The 19,814-nt window shown below is 36.5% G+C and overlaps 1 protein-coding gene across 4 annotated transcripts in view; it reads left to right on the forward strand.

Annotated features, from left to right (window-relative positions):
• Positions 1-12,794: 12,794 nt before the first annotated feature.
• LOC5573320 (gamma-aminobutyric acid type B receptor subunit 2) overlaps positions 12,795-19,814 on the forward strand; it is a 110,130-nt gene continuing 103,110 nt past the window's right edge. For all 4 annotated transcript variants that reach the window (XM_021837755.1, XM_021837757.1, XM_021837756.1 and 1 more), the window contains exon 1: positions 12,795-13,682. The gene's annotated coding sequence lies outside the window, so the exon portion shown is untranslated. The remainder of the gene's footprint in view (positions 13,683-19,814) is intronic.

Here is a 19,814-nt window from a genome sequence, read left to right on the forward strand (position 1 = left end):
AGTTTTTTTTGAATCTACAGTATCACGCGACGATTCGGTAAGCATTTTGGCACATCAAAAGCAACAGTACAATATGATTCGGAATTATTTTGGCTTCTTACCTGGTTTGTTCTCGAATAGGAATAGCCTGGGAGCATAACATTTCAATCAGTATTGTATCGATGCAGGTGTGAAAATTTGTGACAGTAATACCACTTCACTGTGATTAAAAATTATTGAGCAAGGATAGTCACTTGGATACTAGAGTGGTTCAAAAAATCGTTTTTGCTCCACACCGCTCATTCGATTCTAGATCAAATTCTGAGTGTCTTCCCAAAATTTGAGCTTATTCGGATGAAAACTGAGACTGCACAAGCCCTTTACAGTTTATATGGGAATTACTATGGGAATAGCAAGCAATTAATTCAATCGGTCATAGTGTTTGCCCATGTGCTCTTGAGGATTAGTGCTACGTTGATACTCTGAGATAAATTCATCAGCTACAGCTTTGCCGAAGACCGTTTTCAAATCGGACGTCTCAGTAATTTAGTTATTGATTTATATCCAGTCAATAATTCTTCAACAGTGCTCATTTCACTTCTGAACAGGCAACATTGCTGCATCAGGCGCGAAAGATAGCACGCAAAAATCATGGCTACTATGTTTTACTGCATATATCCAGTGATGCCTGCAGAATTGCCCAATCATTATAGCCAAAGTTTTACAACTCATACAAAAATCAATAACTAATTACTGGGGCGTCCGATTTAAAAATGGTCTTCGGCAAAGTTTTAGCTGATGAATGTATCCCACAGTATCAACGTAGCACTAATCCTCAAGAGCACATGGGCAAACACTATGACCGATTGAATGAATTGCTTGATTTTCCCATAATAATTCCCATATAAACTTTAAAGGGCTTGTGCAGTCTCTGTTTTCATCCGAATGAGCTCAAATTTTGGGGAGACACTCAGAATTTGATCTAGAATCGAATGAGCGGTGTGGAGCAAAAATGATTTTTTGAACCACTCTAGTGGATACTTTTGAAATATCTTCTTCTTCTTTATGGCGTTACGTCCCCACTGGGACAAAGCCTGCTTCTCAGCTTGTTCTTATGAGCACTTCCACAGTTATTAACTGAGAGCTTACTATGCCAATGACCATTTTTGCATGCGTATATCGTGGGGCAGTTACGAAGATACTCTATGCCCTGGGAAGTCGAGAAAATGTTGAATGCAACTCGTTGCAAAACTCGATTTTTTCAGCACTCGTCTTATTTATCCATAAATGTACGACTCGTGCTGAAAAAATCTTCATTTTGCAACTTGTTGCTTAAATAACTATTTTTTAATTGATGGCTTTTGGCCGTAATTTTTTCACAATAAAATTTGTTATAGGAAAATCTTATGATCCAGATGACCAATGATCAAAATCGACACAGATCCTAAAAGTAGAAAAGTTTTTTAGCAACTTGTGCAAACTGGTGCAAAAATATCGAATCAAAAAAGTAATTGCTATTTGAATATTTTTTGTGGTGAAAAAAATATGCAACTAGCTGAGGGGTTAACCCATATCCGCTCAGCAAATGAGAAAACGTTCCAATTGCTCTCATTTCGGAAATTCTCGACGGATTACCTTTATTTCAGTTCGAATTGAATAGTTTGGATGTCTACACACTTACATAATTTCACCGACCTCAGCAAAACGTTTCGCCGAAAACCCAACAGCTGAGTATTCGGTAATTTCCAATGCCGAGTCTCGGTACTTATTTTACCGAGATTTCGGCAATCCAATTTTTCTGCCGAGATCTCGGTAAAATAAGTACCGAGACTCGGCATTGGAAATTACCGAATACTCAGCTGTTGGGTTTTCGGCGAAACGTTTTGCTGAGGTCGGTGAAATTATGTAAGTGTGTAGACATCCAAACTATTCAATTCGAACTGAAATAAAGGTAATCCGTCGAGAATTTCCGAAATGAGAGCAATTGGAACGTTTTCTCATTTGCTGAGCGGATATGGGTTAACCCCTCAGCTAGTTGCATATTTTTTTCACCACAAAAAATATTCAAATAGCAATTACTTTTTTGATTCGATATTTTTGCACCAGTTTGCACAAGTTGCTAAAAAACTTTTCTACTTTTAGGATCTGTGTCGATTTTGATCATTGGTCATCTGGATCATAAGATTTTCCTATAACAAATTTTATTGTGAAAAAATTACGGCCAAAAGCCATCAATTAAAAAATAGTTATTTAAGCAACAAGTTGCAAAATGAAGATTTTTTCAGCACGAGTCGTACATTTATGGATAAATAAGACGAGTGCTGAAAAAATCGAGTTTTGCAACGAGTTGCATTCAACATTTTCTCGACTTCCCAGGGCATAGAGTATCTTCGTAACTGCCCCACGATATACGCATGCAAAAATGGTCATTGGCATAGTAAGCTCTCAGTTAATAACTGTGGAAGTGCTCATAAGAACAAGCTGAGAAGCAGGCTTTGTCCCAGTGGGGACGTAACGCCATAAAGAAGAAGAAGATATTTCAAAAGTATCCACTAGAGTGGTTCAAAAAATCATTTTTGCTCCACACCGCTCATTCGATTCTAGATCAAATTCTGAGTGTCTCCCCAAAATTTGAGCTCATTCGGATGAAAACAGAGACTGCACAAGCCCTTTAAAGTTTATATGGGAATTATTATGGGAAAATCAAGCAATTCATTCAATCGGTCATAGTGTTTGCCCATGTGCTCTTGAGGATTAGTGCTACGTTGATACTGTGGGATACATTCATCAGCTAAAACTTTGCCGAAGACCATTTTTAAATCGGACGCCCCAGTAATTAGTTATTGATTTTTATATGAGTTGTAAAACTTTGGCTATAATGATTGGGCAATTCTGCAGGCATCACTGGATATATGCAGTAAAACATAGTAGCCATGATTTTTGCGTGCTATCTTTCGCGCCTGATGCAGCAATGTTGCCTGTTCAGAAGTGAAATGAGCACTGTTGAAGAATTATTGACTGGATATAAATCAATAACTAAATTACTGAGACGTCCGATTTGAAAACGGTCTTCGGCAAAGCTGTAGCTGATGAATTTATCTCAGAGTATCAACGTAGCACTAATCCTCAAGAGCACATGGGCAAACACTATGACCGATTGAATTAATTGCTTGCTATTCCCATAGTAATTCCCATATAAACTGTAAAGGGCTTGTGCAGTCTCAGTTTTCATCCGAATAAGCTCAAATTTTGGGAAGACACTCAGAATTTGATCTAGAATCGAATGAGCGGTGTGGAGCAAAAACGATTTTTTGAACCACTCTAGTATCCAAGTGACTATCCTTGCTCAATAATTTTTAATCACAGTGAAGTGGTATTACTGTCACAAATTTTCACACCTGCATCGATACAATACTGATTGAAATGTTATGCTCCCAGGCTATTCCTATTCGAGAACAAACCAGGTAAGAAGCCAAAATAATTCCGAATCATATTGTACTGTTGCTTTTGATGTGCCAAAATGCTTACCGAATCGTCGCGTGATACTGTAGATTCAAAAAAAACTAATTCTACTGCTTTCACTACGTCCACTGAACGTTCTGATTCCATATCAGAGAGACCGTAGTAAGATCCGGATCCCCAGTGAATATATAGTTTAAAGCTAAATAGAAATCCATTGATTTTTGACCACTTCTCCCCCCGTAACGCTTTTTGTATGGGAAGTTTAAAAAAAAATATGAGTTATAACGCTAGAGCCTGCCGCTCCCCCCTTCGAGCGTTACATAATTTGTGGACACCGCCTCAGAGGAATCGCGTATGAAGAAACTCAGATTATGTTTAATCTGACACCGAAATCAGAACTGAAATGTGTTACTTTTCGATACTGTTTCTTTTGTTTGGAAAAGTAGGCCACTTGTTCAACCGCTTGATGAAAAATAGGGTGATATAAAACGGAATAGTAAAATATATGTTATAAATTTCATTGAATTTTAGAGGCGTTTATAAGACGTTAAAATTTCGTAAAATATTCTGAGCGCAAAGAAAACCTTAAACTTTGATAATATTTGGAAACACTCAAAAAGAAAATTATAATAATTTGTAAAAAAAGAATAATACAGTTGTGCTTGCAACTCAGAGTAGAATACAACCGTTTACACAATTTCTGAAAATGCATAGAAGAATTGCAAAATTCTGAAATATCTTTGGTGTTGATGAACCTAGTCAACTATTACCGACTGAGGTAATAAAAACTTAGTGTGATACAGTCAAACCTCCATGAGTCGATGTTCCATGACTCGATATCCACTCATGGAACCATACTAAAAACAAAATGTTATGGTTCTATGATGCACGCTTTGTCCAAACCAGCAGATTATGAAAATTGAATGTAGGGGTAATCAGGGTAAAACCGACACTGTGGGTAAGATTGACACCCTTTGATTTTTCATGTTTTGAGCAGATTTTCATGCAGTTTCCACCACGCTCTATCTTTACTGTTTCGAATGGCAAGCGTCAGTTGTAAACGCTATCAATAAATTGCCCAAATAAACAACAACATCATGTTGGATAACATAGAAGCAACCGAGATTTCGGTAAAAGTTTTACCGAGAATCGCCAAATTACCGAGATATCAGCTGTTGAGTTCTCGGCGATTCCGTGTAAGTGTTTAAGTTTTCGATCACTGGTTCAAGTCGAGAAAAAAGAACCCAACTTCTTTTCCAATCAACTTTAACGAAGGGACCAGCTTTGGTTCTGGGTATTTTTTCGGTTATTTATGGGACCTCCGAGAAAAAATAACATTTTTTTCTCAACTCACAAACTTGGGTATTAAACATTATCATTTTAAAAGCAGCTCAAACCTGATTGAACAAATTAAATAGAAATAGAAGAAAGAATAGTTGACAATATTCCCTAAGCTCGAAATTTTTCAATGTTGTAAAAGTCTAAGTCACTGAACCTGTCATCTAGGTGGCTAGTATCCTTCAAATAAATCCCCACGACAATGCCTGAGCTTGATTTTACTTCCATTTTCTATGTACTGTAATCCAAGGTAACATTGATCAGTTTCTTGGATAATTATTAAACATTTCAAAATTTCGGTCTTTAGATGATTGTATAGACGTGGCCAAGGTCATAATTGACTTTATGCACTCAATATTTCCAGTATAGACGTATTTACTCTGATTAAAATAAATATAAACTTTCAACAAAATCGAGCAAAAAAGGATGCTAAAATTGGGGGTAGGCAAAATCGGGTCAAAAAGGGTGCTAAAATTGGGGGTTGATAAAATCGGGGGTAGACAAAATCGGGGGCTGACGAAATCGGGTCACTACTGTATTTTGATATTTAGACTGTCTGGAGTATATTATCTTTAAACTATTAAAAAACACTTTTTCCAGTCTGTCTGAACAACGATCAATTAACAACACCATTGGTTTCTTGCATATTTTTATGGTTTCAGAAAAGTACTGGTTTTTGATGACCTTCATCCATTTTTTGACTTTTAGAGTACCACAAAATATTGTAACACGGATTGAAAATTCTAATTCTATTGCCCAATAATACTTTTTCAATTTTTATTTCATAAAATTAAATTGAATCGAATTTAAGGAACCTCGGTACCGACTGTAGTACAAACACAAAGGGACAGAATGGAGTACCCCAGTAATTCCCATTCTGAACCCGACTACTTTTTCTGTATTTCATCTATGCTTTGCGATATTTGGCATAGCTGTAATAAAAATGTATAGTTAAACTTGAAGTTTGATGATAATTTCACATCTACAATATAGGGTAAAGAACGACTTGGACACTTCAATGATTCACTTTAGCATAGGGGGGTTTTCCCGGTCAAATTTTTGCCAAGAAGAAGCACTTCCATACGATGCATAATGTGATCAAATTTAAGCACAGAAGTTAAACAAAAATTGCTGAAATGAATCAAAAATGGCAAGAACATAAACTAGCTCTCTAAATTTGATTCAGAGAAACGTGACGATTCATACAAAATACACAAGTCAGCATACAAGCAGTGTGGTATAAGTGAGATGGTTGAAAATAGCGGAAATTTTGCGCTACGTCAATTAGATAATACCTATAATACCCCTATTTTTAATTCAGCTTCGCCAAAATTACATGTTTCCTTTAGTTTGCAAACATTACTTTCAACTTTTGCTTATGAAAATTTGAATTAAAAATTCAGTATGCAATTTTACAATATGACCATTTGAAGAGCTCATTAAAAAAAAACAATAATTTGCGAAACTTTTGCTCAATAAGACATGAACAGCAATCAGCGAAATATTGCTCAATAAGACATGAGAACATGACATAAGAGTTATATGACCAAACTCGTTCAGCGAAGCTGTAGTTGATAGATTGAAAATCTTTTGCTTTGTGCTGTATTCATTTCTGTTATTTATTCAGGTAACATTGATGATTTTATTGGTGCCAAATTTGTAGCCTCGCCTTTATGAATTTGAAAGATTTCAGCTCTTGGAAAATACACATAAAGATTGTTTGATTGATTCCAAGCTGTATAATTTGTTCTCTGAGAAAGTTCAATCGTTCTTTTTTTTATTCCAAATTATTCTAAATTCGTTCATTTAATGGAAAGAAGAATGTCTACATTTTGGCCGAAGTAGACCAGAGTTTATATTTCATGAATTTTCGTACATTATTGAACTAAAATAGACACATGAATCGCTTCTCAAATGTTCATATTTATATGCAGCTCTCAGTTAATTACTTACTTCATATAGCACTCAGCTGTGTAGCAAGCTATGTTTTATTTGGAACCGAAAGCCAGAAAAAATGAGAAAAAATAGGGAATAATAGTAATTTAGTCATTATGGGATATGGTCCATGGACACCGACCACGCAAAGCGGATTAAGCTTCTACAAGCCAGAAGCTTATCTCTCCAATTCACTATGCTCGATATGTATTTTCCTATATCTCCGGCGGGTACATGTTATGACGTAAGCAGTATCACCTTATAGGGTAAAGGGACTATTTTTGGCAATTATCCTATTTAATTAGGAATGATTTCATGAAGAGATGATTGATGCCATAGCAGGCCTCATCCCTTTTATTGCTACCTAAAAAGAGCTTGCATCTATTTTTAAAATTTTGCCAACATAATCTCCAACGCGATGGAAAGGTGAGGCCCCAGTAGGCGTAGATAATACCTAAATGGTGCTCGGAATAGAACCCAGTGGTCCCGTTGAGATGCTACAGATAGGCATTAAAATCCACTGGTACGATAATGCAAATCGTCCTAATAACAACAAACATCACAAGCAGTCACCGAATGAATACCTACCGAGCACATGTGACTGGAGAGCGGTTGAGTAATTTCCTGTGCGAACGTGGAAGTAATCGAGAGCGTACTCGTGAAGATACGGCCACTCAGGCTACCCAAACAAAACAAGGATTTTGCTATTGGAGCGCATGCGCTTGTAGAGAACGAAGGACGACGCTCTCCAGCTGGTACGATGGAAGCATGTAACGCCAATACAAATGTATATTAAGTGATCTCCTGTAATGTTCATGGAAAATTTGACATATTTGCTCCATATATGACAGAGGGCTGCGAACGGATTTATGAAATATATTTAGGGAGCTATACCTTTGTTGCAACTGCACAATCAAGAGAAGGTAGGTTGGCGTATCATTTAGTCTAAATTCCTTTTTTAAAATTTCTTCATTAGTATCATTCCAAACATTACATTCATTTCTTATATCTAGGTGTTCTGTGTTATTATACAACACTATCATCCTAATTTGGTAAAACAAATTTAAGAATTTATTAACATTTTGTTAACAACATATAACATTTCATTTGCCGTAGCAGTTCAGTTTTTTTTTTTCAGGTCAGTTGATTTCACCTGCACACGTTTTCAATTTACCTTAACCTAAATATATGACGCATTAATCGTGGCAATAGATGATTGTAACGATTTTTGCCTGAAATTGTTAATTATTTTATTTGACATTTGTTCCAATGTTTCAACATTGGATATTCTATGTAACTCATTGGTACTATACCAGGGAGGAAGCTTCAGAATCATTTTCAAAATTTTATTTTGAATTCTCTGCAGAGTTTTTTTTTTCCTGGTATTACAACAGCTTGTCCAAACAGGTACAGCATACAGTATGGCTGGTCTGAAAATTTGTTTGAATATAAAAAACTTGTTCTTAAAACAAATTTTCATATTTGTTACATTTGGCTTGAATGCCCTCAATGTGATTTTTGAAAGTTAATTTCTTATCTAGCATGAGCCCTAGATACTTAACTTCATCTGACCAATTTATTGGAACCCCTCTCATCGTAACAACTTTTCTACCTGAAGGTTTGAAATAAAGAACTTTTGGTTTATAAAGGAATATTATTAGTTGAGTAGCATTAGGAGAAATCCTCCAATTTTGCAAGTATGAAGAAAATATATCCAAACTTTTTTGCAATCGACTAATGCGTGTCATCAGGCTTCGTCCTTTGGCGGAGAGGCCTGTGTCATCCGCAAACAAGGATTTTTGACATCCCTGAGGTAACTCAGGTAAGTCAGATGCGGAAATATTGTATAATATTGGTTCCAAAATGCTGCCTTGTGGAACACCAGCTCTTACAGATAGTCCTTCAGACCTGGAGTTCTGATAATTATCCTGAAGTGTACGATTTGACAGATAACTTTGAATTATTCTAACAATGTATGTTGGAAAGTTATTTTTTTTATTTTACGATCAAGCCTTCATGCCAAACACTGTCGAATGTTTTTTCTATGTCTAGAAGAGTAAGACCAGTAGAAAAGCCTTCAGATTTGTTGGAACGGATCAAATTTGTTAAACGTAAAAGTTGATGAGTGGTCGAATGTCAATGGCGGAATCTAAACTGTTCATTGGCAAAAATTGAATTTTCGTTGATGTGGACCATCATTCTGTTCAAAATGTCCTTTTCAAAAAGTTTACTGATTGGACGATAGCTAGAAGCTTCTGTAGGATTTTTGTCTGGTTTTATAATTGGTACAGCCTTAGCATTTTTCCATTTGGCAGGAAAATATGCCAACTGAAAACATATGTTAATATATCAACTAATGGATGTTTCTTGATGAGGATGTAGAAAATTCCATTATCGCCAGGAGCTTTCATATTTTTGAATTTTTTAATAATAGTTCTCGCTTCTTCCATATCAGTCTCACAGGAATTTTCGAAAACGTTCTCTTGTTTGAGAATATTTTCGAAGTCCTGAGTAACTTGATGAAGACTAGTAAGTCCTAAATTAAAATTTTGCGCGTTTTCAAACTGACTAGCAAGTTTATGAGCTTTTTCGCAATTAGTTAGTAATAATTTGTTTTCCTCTTTCAATGCCGGTATTGGCTTCAGAGGTTTTTTTTTTTTTCAAAATTTTAGATAATTTCCAAAAGGGCTTAGAGCCCGGGTCCAATTGAGAAATTTTATTTTCAAAATTTTTGTTTCTTAATTGTAAATAACGTTTCTTGATTTTTTCTGCAAATTCTGCCATATAATTTCCATAACAGGATCGCGAGTGCGTTGAAATTGCGACGGTTTAAAATTAGTTTGCGAATGAGCATGATTATGATGTTCCTGATGGGTATGATTCTTAATCAAGCGATCGTTAACTGAAAAATAAGAATTGTTCGAAACTCTACCAGGGAAATTTCGGAAACGACCGTTATCGTAACGGACATTACCGTTCATCTGCCTGGCACGAGCCTCGACGACTCGCCTACGCAAAAGGCAAGCCCAAAAATTTGAGAAGAACCTTTGCAAATCATGCATTTAGTATCCATGAGGCAATGTTTTGTACCATGACCCCACTTTTGGCATCAACGGCACTGAGGTTCTATTAATTTCCTCCAGGTTTCTGGAAATGTTCCTATGTCACACGGACATCGAACATAATGCATATCCTTGCCTAAATCCCGCAAATTCTAAACAACTGATCACGATAGGCGGCACTCTTTACTTCCTCACTTGAATCAAAGAGCCTGCTTCGATTGGGTGTTCGGAAAATTTATCTAGAGCATCGAACTGATTGCTCATTTCGATGCAATTACTAACATTATCCACTTCACCCTTGGAAGAAAGGACGCATTCCGGAGAAAGGTCCTTACTTCCATTCTTGCCACGCTTAGTGACAGTTTTAAATCCCACTTTTTTGGTAGGAAGTTGTGAATTCAGAGATCACCCTTCCTTTTGTTTGTAGTTGCAACCATGTTTAGTGAATAATTGAAAGAAGACGATACCTCCTAAGCAGTGAATCAATTGTTACCCAACACGCAACAACAAAGACATTGTTATCTCCTATTCTTGTTGCAACAATTTTATTCCGCAACATCAGTGTATCACCACTTGAACAGAATATGACAATGATCGATCTCTGCGTGCGCAACGATTTTCTGGGCTTCGCATTGTAATTTTCGAGAACTTACTCCGTGTTGGTAAACATTGACACATTATCGAGCAGCATCCATAAAACAAATTTGTTTCGTGTTCAAAATAACTGATTAATCGCGAGTTGAAAAAATGGCAACAATGTTGCGCTCTGTGATTATCATGACAATTTTGCATTTGATTGTATCCTTATCCGCAACAATTGGGACAAACGGTTATGAGCGAGCTTGCTTCGTTGTTTGTTTTTCGTCTGTTTTGATGACAGAGGTTTTTTTTTCCAAGACGGTGTCCAAGAAGGATTACCACCGCTAGCTTTCTCAAACGGATCCAAAGAAAAATCGTTAGCACGGGTCCAAACAAGCATCGTAAAGGAATCACTAGTAGAAAAAATAGTACTGAAAAGCACCGTTTTTGATTTTAGCACTGAAAAGTACAGTTTTTGTAGCACTGAAAAGTACTGTTTAATTGCTTTTGGTAGTTTTTAAAAAACTGCCAAGAGCAGAGAGAAATCATGTAGGCACAGCACGAAGGTACGATGCGCACTGCCAACGCTAGCATCGTTTTTGTTTGCGTTTGACGTTTACACACTACCGCCATCTGTGTGAACATCGGTCAAACACACGACCCCAGAAACACACATGTTATAATTGAGTATTATCAACAGATATAAGCCAAATTTAGTCATATATAAGTTGATAATACTTATTTATAACATGTGTGTTGCTTGGGTAATTTTAGCATTGTGCGTACATGTCGTCGTGACTATGATTTTGGTTGCAATTTGTTTTCTTCTTCTTGGTATTACCTCCTCACTGGGACAGAGCCTGCTTCTCAGCTTAGTGTACAATGAACACTTCCACAGTTATTAACTGAGAGGATTCTTTGCCAGAACTACCATTTTCGCATTCGTATATCGTGTGGCAGGTACGATGGTACTTTATGCCCAGGGAAGTCAAGGAAATTTCCATTACGAAAAGATCCTGGACCGACCGGATCGAACCCAGACACATTCAGCATGGCTTTGTTTTGTAGCCGCGGACTCCAACCACTCGGCTAAGGAAAGCCCCTATTTGTTCTAAGTGTTACGTCTGTTTGGATGCTCTTTCAGTAAAAAACAGTCCAAATACAGGATTTAACAAAATTCTGGATAACTTATGAAGCTGATGACGACAGCTAATTTTTTGTCTACGACTAGTCAAGAACATTAGTTTTATTGTCGCGAAGAAAAAAAAGTGGGGCCACGTGGGGCTTGTTTGCTAGAATATTTTTAGGGTCGAAAAAAAAAAATATTTCAAAATGTGATTTTAAATGGTAGAGTTATTATTTAATCTGCTCTCGGATTTATAGAATAATCGGGTGGCAAAGCCCTTTAATCAGGATCGAGGAAAAACAAGATGTGTAAATTTCATCACAAACATCCTAGAAATATCCATAAGAAATTCCAGGCATATTTAATCCTTAGTCCTTTGCAAATTTTGACCAAATTCCTTGAAAGTTTCTTAGCAAACTTTTTGCGGATTGAAAGAGTATGAAATTCTATTTCCATGATTGGCGAAACTCTCTCGAATCGTAGCAGGATTTTTACAGTACACATTTTTTAACTGATATCTTTAGTAGTGATACTAAAAAATAATTTAAAGATCCCTGATGGATATCTGAGAAGATTCCTGGTAAAATTCAACACTTGTTATCAAACGATCGTAAGTTGGCTCCTCAAACCTCAAAAGCAAGTTTCTTAAAATATTCAAAAGATGTTCTAGAACTTGGTAGACACCTAATCGATCGTTGGATGAATTCATGACGAGAACGAGATTTTTTTCATATCTCGCGAAAACCTTTAGTGATGATTCTCCAAGAAATCTACATCAAGATTTTTCATTGGATGTTTATTACATTTAAAGAACTTCCAAATCAGACATTTTGAATTATGTTTGGTAAACTCTTAGTTGAATTCGAGACATGCATTCTGTTGAAAAACATTAAAAAAATCTGGATATAATTAGGTATTTCAAAATTAGGGTTTTGTCAGAACTAAGAGGGAAGGGAAAATTATCGAGGTGACAAAAAGTGCTTCGCCCCCTAAAGTTGGCGCCTATGTTAGTGGTGCTTGAGAAGAGTTACTATCAATTTTGCAATAGCGGTTTCCGAAATATTGAACCTTCCCCTAAGTAAAATGACTCGAAAAACAAGTCTTTTAGGTGCTCCTGATGCCTTTACAAAAATTCACGATACTAATTTGTGCACCATAATATTTTCCGTGTCACTCACCGATCATTTTCCTCCACCCATCAGAGATTGCATATCCTTGCCCGTCGTTGTGTGGGTGATTTTCCCCAGTTTTCATCGCTCTCGCCGCTCATCTCGTGCATCTCCCGTGAACGGAAACGAACGTGAAAATCCTTTACGGTCCTCATTCGGTTCCTAGCCAGCCAGTGGAGAAGGCGCGGATTTTTCTTCGCTCGCTAAACGCCTCTGGAGTACAGTTTTTTTTTTGGTACATTGGTGGCCCCCATTCTAGAAAAAAAAGGTGTAGTAAAACTTTTCCTCATACTGATTGAGACATTTTCCTCTAGTGATTTGGGGAGCGTTCCATTCGCGTTTGCAGACAGATTGTGGATTAGTTCGGGTGTGAGATTACAATTGGACGGGGAATCCTGCGAGGGGCCGGAGTTTTAGATTGATTGAAGGTCAAAGTTGGGCAGGGAGTTAACCTGACCCGAGTTCAGGAAGGGAAAAAATGGGATTCCCTCTCTAACAGTAATTGTGTGTGAAAAATGCAGCCACTTCCGGAGGTAGCAGGGAAAAGTGCCACAGGGTGAATGGCATCGATGTGGAAAAAATAGGTGTAATTGCTGGATTCGATGGAAACCAACAGTCAGATAAGAAGCAGAAGAAGAGCAAAAAGCAATAACGAAGCTCACGTAATGGTTCGTTCTCGGCTGTCGTCGGTATAAATAAGTGTTTCCGCGAAGAAAAAAAAGTTTCAAAAGGAGTAGCTTTCTGGAGCAGAAGTGCCAAGCGTAGCGTGAAAATCTTCCAGGAGAAGGTCGTCGAGCTGCTGCATTCGATAGATGGATCAATGTCCCACGCTCGCCATGAGTGAATGGGAAAAGTGGGCCAACTGTAGTGTTGTAGTGAATGAGGGTGTTGTAAAATAAGAAGATAGAGTGAATCCTTTTAGTGCCCAGAGCGGAATTGGAATACCAGGAAGTTTAATTTCGAATCATCCCGCTGTTAATTATTGATAAGAGGATTTACCATTTGCTAGTAGCGGTAGCAGCAGACAGCTCGGTAAGCTCAACTATATTATACGAGTAGTAGACTGGTACAACATATACGAATCAAAGAACTACATATAAGTTCACCTATGATTTGACATGATGGGAAAGAAATCAGAATGAGATTTGGATTACCTATATTCTGAATGGGATCTGGATTGGAATCATAATGTGATTTGGATTGAATTCAGAATGTGGATTGGATGTGGATTGGATTTAGAGAGGATTCAGAATGGAATTTGGATTTGATATAGATTAAATTTGAATTGGATTCAAAATGGGATTTTGAGTAGAATTAGAATGAGACTGAGATTGGATTAAACATGAGATTTGGATTGGAATCGGAATGAGATTTAGATTAAATACAGAATTGGATATAGATCGGATTAGAATGGTTTTGGATTGGATTGGAATGAGTTTTGGATTAGATTAGATTATTTTTGGATGGGATACAGAATGGGATTTGGACTGGATTTGGATAAGCTTTGGATTGGCTTTGAATTGAATTCGGGATGGGATTTGGATTACATTCAAAGTGTGATTTGGATTAGATTTAGCATATGATTTGGATTGTATTCGAGATGGGACATAACTTCAGAATGGGATTTGGATTTGATTTAAAACAGAACTGGAATTGAATTCAGAATGAAACATGGATTTGATCAGAATGGGGTTAGGATTGGAGTCAGAATGGGATTTGGATTGGATTTATAATTTGAATTGGATTGGATGCAGAATGAGATTCGATTGCAATTAGATTGGGATTTGGATTTGATTTAAATCGGTATCTGGATTGGAATTGAATTTGGATTAGATTTGGATTGGATTTGGATTGGATTTGGATTGGATTTGGATTGGATTTGGATTGGATTTGGATTGGATTTGGATTGGATTTGGATTGGATTTGGATTGGATTTGGATTGGATTTGGGTTGGATTTGGATTGGATTTGGATTGGATTTGGATTGGATTTGGATTGGATTTGGATTGGATTTGGATTGGATTTGGATTGGATTTGGATTGGATTTAGATTGGATTTGGATTGGATTTGGATTGGATTTGGATTGGATTTGGATTGGATTTGGATTGGATTTGGATTGGATTTGGATTGGATTTGGATTGGATTTGGATTGGATTTGGATTGGATTTGGATTGGATTTGGATTGGATTTGGATTGGATTTGGATTGGATTTGGATTGGATTTGGATTGGATTTGGATTGGATTTGGATTGGATTTGGATTGGATTTGGATTGGATTTGGATTGGATTTGGATTGGATTTGGATTGGATTTGGATTGGATTTGGATTGGATTTGGATTGGATTTGGATTGGATTTGGATTGGATTTGGATTGGATTTGGATTGGATTTGGATTGGATTTGGATTGGATTTGGATTGGATTTGGATTGGATTGGATTTGGATTTGATTTATATCAGATTTTGATCGAATTTTAATTAGATTAGGAGTGGATTTGGATTGGAATTGGATTGGATTTTAGTCTGATAATGTGAAAATTTGAATTAAAGTTAACTACATATTTGAATTGTTGTGTTCATTTATAAGCATGGACCATTCTAGAAAGTAAAAGACCTGTTTTCCGTGAAAACGATGATGACGGGAACGCATACCATGGAAAATCGGGAAAGAGAGTGATCGTCGTTTATCGTCGCCGGGTTGTATTAGATTTGAGTAATACGATGAAGAGAATGAGCAGAATAGTGAAGACGAAGAGAAAGCTGTTGTCGCACCCGAATACCGAGTGAGGAGATGTAGGCATGTGGGTATGGGTCAGGATTGGCAGCTTATTTAGGACTCGTGGCATGTATCATATCCTAGTTTCTGGTTTGCGGTTAGATGTGATTGCGGTTGCATGCGGTGTGGATGGATGTTTGTCAATGAATTTTGTCCATAAAATCGGAATGGAAATGGTGCAACAGGCGATTCCGGCCAGCGCTATAGAAAGTGAAATATTTCGCATGTTTATGAGCTGCAATTTATTTTAAGAATGATTTATAACGAATTTCGCATCAGCTCGTCCAATACAGTTCTGTTTCTCATGTTTCTGTAAATCCAATTAAATTTGATTGGTCTTCATTTTTGTGAAATGTGAGATATTAAAAAGAAGTAAGCAATCATTGATATGCGTCATGGTTTTGCAGTAATAGTAATCTGCTGATTTTGCACTGACAAAATATCGATATATAGTTGATAAAGAATTGATATGATCAGAATTATTTTGTATATGATTGTCTATAAAAAATAATTCGAGATGCAAAGCCAGTCTTCTTGCTTTACACAGTGAATTTTGTACTTTGTCGCCATTGGCGACTCTGCATAGCTATCATTGTGTATTGTTTTTTACTGCTAGGCAATTCCGTGCTTAGATTGCAAAAAGCCCGTCTAGTTTAAGTAGAAGCTCATATCGAGGTTAGCATAGGAGAACACCAACGTTAAGCCTTTGAAGATTTATACAAAATGCCCCAGTGGCGTTAGCTCAAAAACCTCACTATCTAGGTAACCTCGTGGACCCAGTTTTTACTACTTTCAGCAAACTTGAAATGGTAAACCTGCCTGTCAAGCCTCGTGCATGCTTGCTCGTTTAAAACTATCAAAATTAAATCATTAACACTTGATTTATAAACACTGAAATTATGCAATTTGTCTTCGCAAAAAAAATTAAAACTAAGTTTTTGAGCATGCGTTTGAAGCGATATAATATAGGTATAATACCATGCCCACACAGTTACGGATCACCCACAGTGACGGATCACTTTGGCGTTCAACATCGGATAACTGGCTCAAAACATAAACGTTGACGTAAAACATATTTTTCCCATGTCATACTATTTGTCTTCTACCATTTGTGATGTTAAGCACAACATTCAACCGCAAAATAACGGTGTAGTTGACAAATGTTTAGTTGGTACCACACAGCTATTATTATATGGTCGTTTTCTGTAAGAAGTGCCGTCAGCATTCATAAGCTCCCACAGGTGGTAAAATTCAAATGTTATAGCATAAGCCATGCTCGTACGCTTCAATTAAGTATGAATTCATCTTTGGAAAACATTTTTCTTGATTGTTGATTCTAAATACCGAATATTAGCACTTCTAACTAGTGATCCATAATATGGATCAGGAAATGATTGTTTACCACGGTTATGGATCACTTCCAAAGAATGTAGATTTCTGCCATTTTAAGCATTGGATTTGACATTTTCAGACAATCGCACTAAGGATAAAACTAATAAAATACCAAGGTTTGTAAATTTCATTTTTAGCAGACAAAAATGGGTGGAAAACTTGATGCGGAGCGAAAACAGTTCATTTCTCAGTTACTACAACGCAGTATCTCAAAATAAGTGCATTTTACCCTTGTTTACAGCTCTAACAATGCTATTTCTTGCAGTAATATGTGACACATTGTTAACTTTCGCCAAATCATGCAATACAAATGCATTGAGTTGAAAATCTTTTGATTTTGCACACTGATCCGTATTATGTCACAATTTGATCCATAATATGAAAATTGATCCATAATATGGTTTTCAGAAACCGATACAATTTTTAATTTCTATGCAATCCTATGTAAATATTACACTCAAAACAGTTTACTAACCGAAGTTCCAATTTGAAACGATTCAATTCATGCATTTAAATTACAATTTCACGTTTTCCATATCGTTTTATTGAGTTTTATAGGTTGGACTCCACACTATTTGATCCATAACTGTGGGGTCATGGTATATATTATCAACCGGTGGTCCGTGGACCCCGAGGAGGTCGTGACAACGGTACAGGTATCAGAAAATCAGCTCACGGGGCACGTGCCTCTACCAATGGGAGCGTTTCGCCTCGCCAGAAAAAACTGTATGTTTTATCATTTACCATCATTCTCCTGTTTGGAAGTAGGAGAAGGTGGGTGGATGGAAAAGAGAGGTGGAGAGGGAAAAGAGTAAGGCCACAACTCCTAAAACTAGGAGTAAAAGTAGAGGAAGGTTCTGAATACAGGTACGTATGCAGATCCCTCGAAAGAGCGTCTTTCAACGCAGAAGTAAACTGACCGTTTTCAAGTCGGACTTTAAAATAATAATAATAAGTTTTTGAGCATGTGTTCAATGCGATCTAATATTTTAAAGCAGGGTTTTTGTCAACCAGTGGTCCGTGGACCCCCAGGAGGCCGTAATGATAATGGTACATTTCGGAAGCTCATTCCTGAATTTCACTAAAAATGATTACTTTACACCACCTCCGTGCGCTTTTTGAGAGACCATTTGAAGACTTAAAAAAAAGAGGTCCAGCAAATTCACCGGGATAAAAAAGATTTAATTCTCTTTATGATTTTCTTAAGAAAGATTCCACCAGCATTTTTTTCAGGAGAACTCCAAAATTTATCCAAGTACCGTACACAGGGGGTAAATTAATTACTATTTTTCAACCTTTTGTTACATTGTACTTAAGAATTAAGATATTATCAACCTCATTTAGAAACAAAATCAGTTCTTCGGTAATCTTTTTCCGAGTATATATTTGAATTTGTTTTGAAATAAATGTAACATTTCTTACTTGAACATTGAAAATCGAAAACGACACACTGGAGAGAAATTGATCACCATGCAACATAACAGGTTTGAGAATTAAAAATTTCCTCGAACACTAAATGCACAGCTATAAACATTGAATTAAAAAATTACGTCCAAATTCTTACAAGTCGTGTGTTTGATTATTTTATTGCAAAGTTAACCCGTATAGGTCTGAGTATAGGCAAAAATACTAAATCCCTCACCGTTCAATGAATACTTCTCGGATTCAAATATTTTTTGTCAGTAAATATACTGCCACACATATTTAGTTTCTAAAAGTGGCCAGAGGAACTCGGGAATATTCCTGTGGCCGAAGTTATTCCGGTGGGTCACTGGGTCAAGTCGGGTAAAAAAGGGTAAAAACTGTAGTATGGGTTTTAATGCCCCACAGTTATGAATCAACGCTTCTGGAAATACGGTTGACATTTTATTTCCTATGAACGGAAAAAATATTCTTATATATGGTTCACGTAAGTAAAATGTGTTCTGCGTAGTTACAACTCTATTTGATGAAATATTCCCGTTTTACTCCAACTCTGATCCATATCTCCCAAGTAACATTTTTAGTTTTTTTCATTTACTACAAGCTGTTGTTACCACCATATCATTAAAACTCATTTTAGAACTTACTAGTCTTAATAACTTTAATAAACCTATGATAAAACTCCTTTAAGCCCGAAAAGGCCCACACTACAGGAGGTTGTTAAGACTATACCTAAAAGCCGTTTCTAAACTTTTATTAAATCTTTTACGATATCCTAATACACGGAATAAAACCAATGTTAAGAGCTTATGATTGAACAAACATCAACCAATAAGTTGTTTAAAAATTATAACCTTTTTTTTTTGATATTGAAACCATCATGATGTCTGCCAACTCATAATAATCAATTAAAATAATCATTTTTTGCGTGGCAGAAAATTTCCTTACGATCGCGTGAAATTTCTGCCATTACAAATTTACTGGTGGAATGACATAAAATTTTTCGATTTACAGCAACGCGCCACAATTACGACATCATTATTGGCTATTTAATATTTTACTCCATTCCATTTTCAGAATGATTTCAGGCTCATCTCAATCATAAATTGAAATTTCCCACGCATATTGTAGTTATCAATCCGAAACGGCGACAATAAAAATGGGTTCCATCCAGTCAAGTCTTGCTAGTATTGTCTGGGATGGTTTAAGATCAATTGGTGATTATTCCGAACAATATAATGATTCATAAATTCTTTTGATCTTAAGAACCCGTGCGCAAAACCCTCACTGGCTAAAATATTCCTAAATCAGAATATTTGTTCTGCACTAAGACAAATAGGTTTTTTGGGAGCCTTGACTTAAACTGCACTCAGGAAAGCTAGTGCTGTCAAAAAGGTAAATAAATCGGAAGATTCAATTTTGTGATGCACTTCATTTTTTTAAATTTGTGCCTTTATGTATCTAACTGTATTATTGGAATTAATTGCTATAATAAAGCCCGTCGTGCTTGGTCGGTTGTACTGATGCAGTAAACGATAAGTGATAAGTGTCTGAAAAATGAAAGCTTTTTTCGTGTAGCT

This window comes from Aedes aegypti, chromosome 1, assembly GCF_002204515.2.
Source record: "Aedes aegypti strain LVP_AGWG chromosome 1, AaegL5.0 Primary Assembly, whole genome shotgun sequence".
NCBI lineage: Eukaryota > Metazoa > Arthropoda > Insecta > Diptera > Culicidae > Aedes > Aedes aegypti.